An 8,648-nucleotide genomic window follows, 5' to 3' on the forward strand; every position below is an offset into this window, starting at 1 on the left:
GCAGAGGGCTAGCAAAACAAACTAAAAGCAAAACAAAAGGAGAAATGTTTCCGCTTTTGCATTGGAGCATGCAAGAAGGGACAGGAAAGGAGAAAAGGAAAGAGGAAAGACAAAGAAAAATATGGGAAGATGGGAAGAGAGCAAGGAAGGAAAAAGAAGGAAAGGGGGGGAGGAAGAAGAAAGGAAAAGGAAGAGGGAAGGAAAAAGAAGAGAAGAGAAGGGAAGGAAGGGAAGAAGGAAAAATGGAAGGAAGGGAGGGAGGGAGGAAGGAAGTAGGAAGGGAGGGAGGGAGGGAGGGAGGGAGGGAAGGAAGGAAGGAAGGGAGGGAGGAAGGAAGGAAGGAAGGAAGGAAGGAAGGAAGGAAGGAAGGAAGGAAGGAAGGAAGGAAGGAAGGAAGGAAAGTCCTGCCTTAGCACTTGACCACCAGCAGACAGCAAGGCTCCTCTGGAGGACAAGGGTTTGGCCCTCTCCCTGGTCTCGCCTTCTTCCACTGGAGACAATGGATCCCTCCAGCTCCATCTGGTCCATCACAGGTGCCCCCGGCATAAGTGATGTCTAGCTGGCCACGCCCACCCTGGCCACGCCAACCCTGATGCGGCCCTCAATGAAATCGCGTTTGGCACCCCTGGTCTAATCTAACACAGAGAAGGAGTAGGGGTGACAGGATAGCAGTCTTCTCTAATATTTGAGTGACTGTTACAGACAAGAAGGGGGTCAATCTATTCTTCGAAGCACCTGAGGTCTGACCTCTCTTTTGTTGAAGAAAAAGTACCTAATTCAAACATATTTCCAACAGAATAGCGTCTTGATTGCCAACTTGCCCTGAAATAATCTGGAATACAGCCTTCAATTAGATATAAACTTGATAACTTTATTTATTAAAAATAACTTGCTCCATTTTTATTTTCAAAATTTTGCAACTGTGTTAGGAAGGAACTCAACAGGTTTCATGAAACCAGAAAGTGGGAAATTTTTAGACTTGGGATTCTTGACCCAAAAAGGCCTGTGAATAGATTTTCAGGGGTTTCATGCACTTGAATGGGGGGAAGTGCAACTATATTTTCACTCATCTGTAACTGAAATTTCAGCTACTTTTCATTCTCTGATGTATGTCACAGGGGTGGGTTCCGGCAGGCACTACTGCTGGTTCGCTCATGTGCGCTTTGCGCGCATGGGCAGTGCGATTAAAATTGTTCTGTGCATGCAGAGAACCCCAAAACAAGATGGCGGCACCCATGGCACTGCCCGGGGAACTGATTTGGGGGCGTAGCAGGCCTGGGCCACTGCCAGTTCTGGCCCGAACCAGTCTGAAACGTTAGGAACCCCCCAATGGCAACAAAATATTGTATGTCTCTAGACTCCAAAAATGTTTGTTGACTTCAATCAATATCACTATCTAAAACTATTAGATGAAAAAGAGCTATTGCCCATGATTTAATGAATGAATAAAAAGCATATGCATCCTATATTATAGAACACCTGTAAAATTGCCACATGTTTATATTGTGGCAAAAAGCAGGGATGAGTAAGCAAATATGAAATAACCGTACTTACTGCATTTACTTTAATAACATTTAAAGCAAAGCAAATTTAATTCTTGCCTTGATCTTGTCGGTATTTTTTTTTCTGGTCCTCTTCACTTTAGGGATTGCTACTCAGGCTGTTCCCCTGCCCAGCTGCTCTTCTCCTAATATTCCTTCAAAATCTTCTTGCCTCCAACATAAATCCGTGATTCCCTGCGGTGTGTTTTGAAAGGAGAGAGAAAAGAGCTTGACCTTCTTCTGTGATGTGTCCTTTGAGGTATTTGAAGAATGCTCTTTTCTTGAGATGCATCACTCCGGACTAACCAAACCCAGCCCTGAGCCTCACTGACTCCCTAGATCTGCTCCAAGTTCTCCGAATTCTTCTTAATATGCAATACCCCGAATGGACACAGCTAAGTGTCTATGGATATTCTCAGTCCTCCAGGCCATCGGCGTCCCAAAGGTGATTGTTTTTTCAAGAGGCCACTGGACTTTCTGGTTTTTCTTTGAAGACGTTTCGCTTCTCATCCAAGAAGCTTCTTCAGCTCCCTTCCATTCCCTGCCGTCCTGTCAGAGCCCCTGCTCAAAAAGAATGGAGTCTCAACTCTGAGGGCAGCTTGTGAGGAGCCCCCTGTCTTGGGCACAGCACGGGCTACTCTAGCAATAGTACTTAGATTTATATACCGCTTTACAATGCTTTACAGAGCACTTTAGGCGGTTTACAGAGGCAGCCTCTTGCCCCCAACAATCTGGGTCCTCATTTTACCCACCTTGGAAGGATGGAAGGCTGAGTCAACCTTGAGCCTGGGGAGAATTGAACTGCACTCCTACTACTCTGCCACCATGACTCATGGTAGGTAGGTAGGTAGGTAGGTAGGTAGGCAGGCAGGCAGGCAGGCAGGCAGGCAGGCAGGCAGGCAGGCAGGCAGGCAGGCAGGCAGGCAGGCAGGCAGGCAGGCAGGAAGGAAGGAAGGAAGGAAGGAAGGAAGGAAGGAAGGAAGGAAGGAAGGAAGGGAAGGTAGCAATACCATTAGACTTATATAACACTTTACAATGCTTTACAGCCCTGATTGAGGCAGCCATAAGCTGTCTGCGGGTGGAAGTAGCCACATCTCCCTCCCTTCCCCCACCCCTGGCTCCATGTTATGCAACAGCGGCTCCATGCCATCCACAGCCACTTTGCTACGCAGTCTGGGGCAGAGACAGAGAGGCAGGAGAGGCCCCGCAACTGGGCTAATGGAAAGGGCTTCTTGGGGGTAGCTGGAGCACCAAGAGGAGAGAAAAGGAAGGGGGCAGGAAGGGGCCCCCCTCCTTGGCTCTAAGAGAAAACCCAGAAAAATGGGTGTAGGCCCCACAGGGTTGTGGAAGTTTCAGTGATTGCAAAGGCAGGTGGGGTGCAAATGTTTGATACGATTAAGTACACATGGATAATCTGTAACGTAGAGCTTGAGTCCACAAAGTAGATAAATTGCACAATGAATCAACATGCACAGGGAAAAAAAGTAGATGGGAGGAACCGCCCTCGCTGAGTGGTGCTTTTCCTTCCCCTGGGAACCTGAGCGAGATGCTGGCTTTGCTCCATAGCAGGACCCAGCAGCCCTTTACCTGGAGGAGGCTTGGTCCCTGCCCCACTCCAGCCCCCCAGCTCAGGTGGGACTCTGGAAGGCGGAGAGGAGCTTGCGGAGAAGCTGCTACTCAAGGGAAGGCAGCTGAGAACATGGCAGGATCTGTGAAACCTTCCTGGGAAGAAAATGCTCCTGAGCTTATGGTGCTTGGGGTAAAATCTTGCCCTGTGGGATGTCAGGACCAAAAATCAGTTTGCACCAGAACAAAACTGGGACTCGGGTAGCTAAATCAGGGGAGCTGGCTCTGCATCCCCTCCCCAAGGCAGCATCCCATTGTCTTGTAATCCCTCCCTGCCTGTGGTTTTGAGGAGAGCCCACCAGGCAGCTGCTATCTAGAGGAACATACAGCTGCTTGCCAGAGACCCTCTCCACTCGGGTGGCGGCTGGGCAGGCAGTTTCCAGCCCTGGCACCTCAGGGATTGCCTGCCTCCTCTTGCTGATCCTCGGGAAAGCAGAGGCTGCTCTCGTTTCTCAGCCAGGCCTGCCACCTGCCAAGATCTCCAGCAGGAAAGGAGGCAGATCCATCAAGATCCAGGAGGAGAGCCGAACTCTGGCCAATACTGTGGTCAGGTGGGCAAGACCCACAGGTCTGGGCACCCTGTGAAGCTTCCCTCTTCCTTTCTTTAGCCAAATGTACTGACTGAGGCTTGAAAGGTTTAGCTGCTGATCTATAGGGAAGATCACAGCAGATATTTCTCTTCTTGAAGCCAGCTAACCAGCTGTCCAGTCTCAGAGCCCTGAATGAACTGTGAATGGGGGTTTACAGTTCTGTAATAAGGCCCCCCTCATTGGTGAACAGATCGCCCAGTGCGTGTTCCTGGAGCCTGGCTGTGCGCCAAATGAGATCTGCCCCTCTGAGAAAAATGCCCACCCAGGTTTGGAAGTAGCACCCGGGCGGGGTGGAGATATGCCAGTTGTCACATGGGAGTCTCTTCCAGGGATGCTGCTCCACAGGTTGCCAGATGTTAACAGCTGTTCCTTAAGTTGGGCTCTGTTGCTGTTCTACCCGCCTCCCTTCCTGAGCTCGACTCCACAATCAGATGACGGTGGAGCTCCCCAGATTCTGGGGACTTCAACTTGCCTTCTCTGAGGGCAGAGTCTGAGGCAGCCTGGGAGTTCATGGCCACCCTGTCAGCTGTGGGACCGTCCCAGTCAGGACAGCGCTCAATATGCCTGATCTGGTTTTTGGTGATGGTGAACCTATGGCACGCGTGCGGGCACGCCAGCCGTCACCCCAGGCCAACTCCACCATACATGCGTGCACGTCTCCCCCTGGCCAGCTGATCTTCAGGTCTCTGCCGTGCATGCGTGGGGGCAGGGCACATGAAGGGGATGCAGGTGTGCATGTGTGGTGGCAGGACACATGCGTGGGGGAGGGCCCTCGCATTCTATTTTGGGGTCTCACACAGTGCCGCTACCCTGTTTTGGCTTCCAGGTTAGTGCAGGCCTTCCAGGCCCAAAACGGGGTGCAGGGTGGGGGACACACACGACGACAAAAAGGTTAGCCATCAATGGTATATATCAAGTTTCTCAAAGGCAGCAGAAACAGGGTCTGAGATGACACCCATCTTGGATGTCCCTAATCTGGCATTGCTTCCTCTTTCATGATTTACATAGAACACACACTAGTAGAATTGGAAGAGATCTTGGAGGTCTTCCAGCTCAACTGCTTGCTCAGGCAGAAGACTCTATATCATTCTGGACACATGGCTGTCCAATCTCTTCTTACAAACCTCCAGGGATGAAGCTTCCACAACTTCTGAAGGCAAGCTGTTCCACTAATTGATTCCACCGATTGTTCTTAAGAAATTTCTCCTTAGTTCTAGGTTGAATCTCTCTTTAATGATCTTCTACCCATTACTTCTGGTCTCAACATCCTTTTTTTGTATCATAGTGACCAGAATTGGATGCAATATCTCAAGTGTGGTCTCACCAGGGCAGTACAAAGTGGTTCTATCACTTCATGTGATCTTGATACTATCCCTCTGTTGATGTAACCTAGGGCTGCATTGGCTTTTTTGGCAGCTGAGGCACATTGCTAGTTCATACTTAGGTGGTTGTCCAGTAGGACTCCTAGATCCCTCTCAGTGTTACTGTTTTTGAGCCAAGTATCGCACACACTATACATGTGCATTTAGTTTTTCTTGTTATGTGTAAGATCTGTTTTCTCACCGCTGAATGGCACATTATTGGATAGAGCCCAGCGTTCAAGTCTGTCAAGATGCTTCAGGATCTTGAGCTCCTCTTCTGGGGTGTTGGCTATTCCTGCCAACTTAGTGTTGTCTGCAAATTTGTGAGTTCCCCTTCTATTCCCTCATCTACATTACTTTTGACTCTATTGAGGAGTACTGAGCCTAAGACAGAACTTTGGGGTACCCCATTGCTTACTTCCCTTCCATGTAGTCGTAGTTCCATTAAGGAGTACACATTGAGTGCAATTTGTCAGCCAGTAACAAACCCATCTGGTGGTGGTGCTATCTATCCCAATTTTTCTAGCTTACCAAGAAGTGGGTTGCGGTCTACTTTGTCAAATGTCTTTCCTGAAGTCTAGGTAAATTATGTCTACAGCATTTCCCTTATCCACTAATTTAGTCACTTTATAAAAGAAGACAGTAAGGTTCGTTTGGTGTAATCTGTTTTTGACCAACCCCTGCTGGCTTCTGTTCACTGTCTTGTTCTTTTCTAGGTGGTGACAAATGCGCTTCTAAGGCCTCCTCAATGGTTCCTGCCATCTTTTGCCGGCCTTTCTGCAGGATCCAATAGAAAAAAGTCCCTCGCTATTCAGTTGCAGAGACAAAATAAGCAATTCTGACGTCAGCCGCAACTTAACAAAGCAGTGAAACACTTTCGGTTCTCCAGCTTCAGCACCGCCAATTGCTTTGCTATCTTCACAACTGCTTTGCAATCTTCAGCGTGGACGTATTGTCCCCTTATCTAATCAAGCATGGAACACAAAGCAGGTTGTGTTTACTCACATTTTTTCTGTGCAGACCAGCTTTTGTTTTTGGAAGCACTCTAGCAGAGCATGTTCTGAACCTCCACAATCATGCTCCTAGCATTTAAGGCACCCCTCTGCACTAGTAATTGTTCGATCTTCTCCCATTCACCTATTTCACCAAACCCGTCATTCCTCAAGTAACGGGAGAAATGATGGCATGGTATACTGCTGCACTTCTTCTTATTATTATTTTTAATAATGAGGGGAATGTGGGAAGTTTAGGGAAAGAAAAATAGTAATGTTTCTACCAAGTGACCAGTGACATTCTGCCCGCAAAGCCAATATTACAATGTCTCTAATGCTGAAACAGCCCAAAGACCTCCCGGATGAAAATGCTTCTAGTGAGCCATGGAGAAAATGGCACTTATAAACTTCAGTAGGACAACACACCCGGAGATTGCATTCGCAAGGAGAGGAAGAGGCTTGGTCGGGTCAGGGTAACAGATCAGGGGTGGATTTCTGCTGGCGTTACTGCCGGTTTGGTGTGTGTGCGATTTGCGTGCATGCGCTCGCTTTGCTCAGTTTGCAGTTGCCTTTAAATAGGTCTGTGCATGCACAGAACATTAAAAATGTCAAAAAAAATGCCACAGCAACTGAAGAACCAGTTCAGGGGCGTGGCGAGCCTGCCGTCCCTACCACTTCGGCAACCCAGTCACCATTTCTACTATTGGTTCGCCTGAACCGGTGCGAACTGGTAGTAACCCACCTCTGAACCAGACCAAGGAGAGCAGTCTTGAGCGCTTGGCTCTCCTGATTGGCCACAGCCAAAGAGAGAGGAAGCAGCCCGATCTGGGTTCAAGAGACCTTCAAGGAGACTCTAGGACAGAGGTCTTCAAACTTGGCAACTTTAAGACTTGTGGACTTCAACTCCCAGAATTCCCCAGCCAGCATAATTTACTCTCTTGGAATTCCTTCCTCTGCAATCTTGCACTTAGATCAGAGGTCTTCAAACTGGGCAACTTTAAGACTTGTGGACTTTAACTCCCAAAATTCCTGGGGAATTCTGGGAGTTGAAGTCCACAAATCTTAAAATTGCCCAGTTTGGGGACCCCTGTACTAGAAAAACATTCACAGCCAGGTACCTTGTCCACAAAAGAACCCCAAAATGCAAGACAAGTAAATTCCATAGGAAAAAAATACTTTATTTAACAATATACCACGTTCCATCATGGCTCCAGGGAATTCATTTTCCTGTTATTACTGAAGACAATGATGTGGCGACTGGGTGAAAGCGGGGCAAAGGGATGTCTAAAATGTGACAGAATCAATAGTAATAAAAAAATAAAAATATCCTCCCCACCGTTGTTCTGGTAAATTCGGAGTTGTCCACTGGCAACCTCGACCACTGGAGCACCAGGCAGGACTGGGAACATCCTCGCCTAGACCAAGAAAGGCCCAGCATTGCCCACCTGCTGCCAGGTGGCCCCTTTTCTGAGCTGGACCCTTCTGGGGGAAGGGGGTGCAGAATCTAAATCCTCGGAGGCCAAGCCCCATCCCCACCAGGGTCAGAAAGACTGGCAAGCTGCAGACCAGATGTGAAAACGCCTCCGGACTGATAAGGGGCACACGGCACTCTTGGGGAAGTGAAACATGCCTCCTCCTGGGTGCCCACACACTCACACACACAACAGCCCCCACGGACTGCTTGCTCTCAGCCCCTCCCTCAAACCTCCTCAAACCTGCCAGGCTCCTCAAACCTGCCAGGCACCTGGGAAACATGAACCCAATTGTCTCACCTGCAAGAACCAAGAACCATTCCGAGGCAACTCCAAGGGCTACGGAAAGGTGACCTCCTGGGACCTCAGCCAGGGACGGGGGTGTATTTGTCCCCTCAAGCACCAGCAGAGTCCTCTAGGGCAGGGGTGTCCAAACTTGGAAACTTTTAAGACTTGTGGACTTCAACTCCCAGAATTCTCCAGCCGGCATAATTTACTCTCTTGCAATCCCTTCCTCCGCAATCTCTCCACTTAGATTACAGGTCTTCCCCACTTGGCTGGGGAATTCTGGGAGTTGAAGTCCACAAGTCTTAAAGTTCCCAAGTTTGGACACCCCTGCTCTAGGGTATGAAAGAGCAGGGATCCTAGCCTGTTTCAGGACTGCAAGCCCTCTGGACTGAGGGTGTTTCTGCCTCAGTTCTTTGCTTGGGGTGGGGTATCAAGTGAGCCCCTCTGGTGGCCCCCAGAGGTTTTAGGAGAAAGGGGGCACGGAGCGGCCTTTCAGGAGGTGAGCATGCTGGTTACACACCCCAGGTGTGTCCTTCTGCGATAGATGAAGTGCACGTAGAGACTTATGGTACGACAAATGTTTTAACACCCGTTCTTGTGGTTGGATATTTTTTTCCCATATTTTTAATTTGTTTTGTTTTCTTTTTCTAAGAAAAGCAACCAGAAAATAATCCAAAGTTTATACAAAACTTCTTTACATTATACCCTCCAAAAAAGACTGGTTATTTACACAAAATAAAACCTCATTTTTTTAAAAAAACAAACCCTTCTTGATGAG

The sequence above is a fragment of the Natrix helvetica genome (genome assembly GCF_964273705.1).
Source record: "Natrix helvetica genome assembly, chromosome: 11".
Lineage (NCBI taxonomy): Eukaryota > Metazoa > Chordata > Lepidosauria > Squamata > Natricidae > Natrix > Natrix helvetica.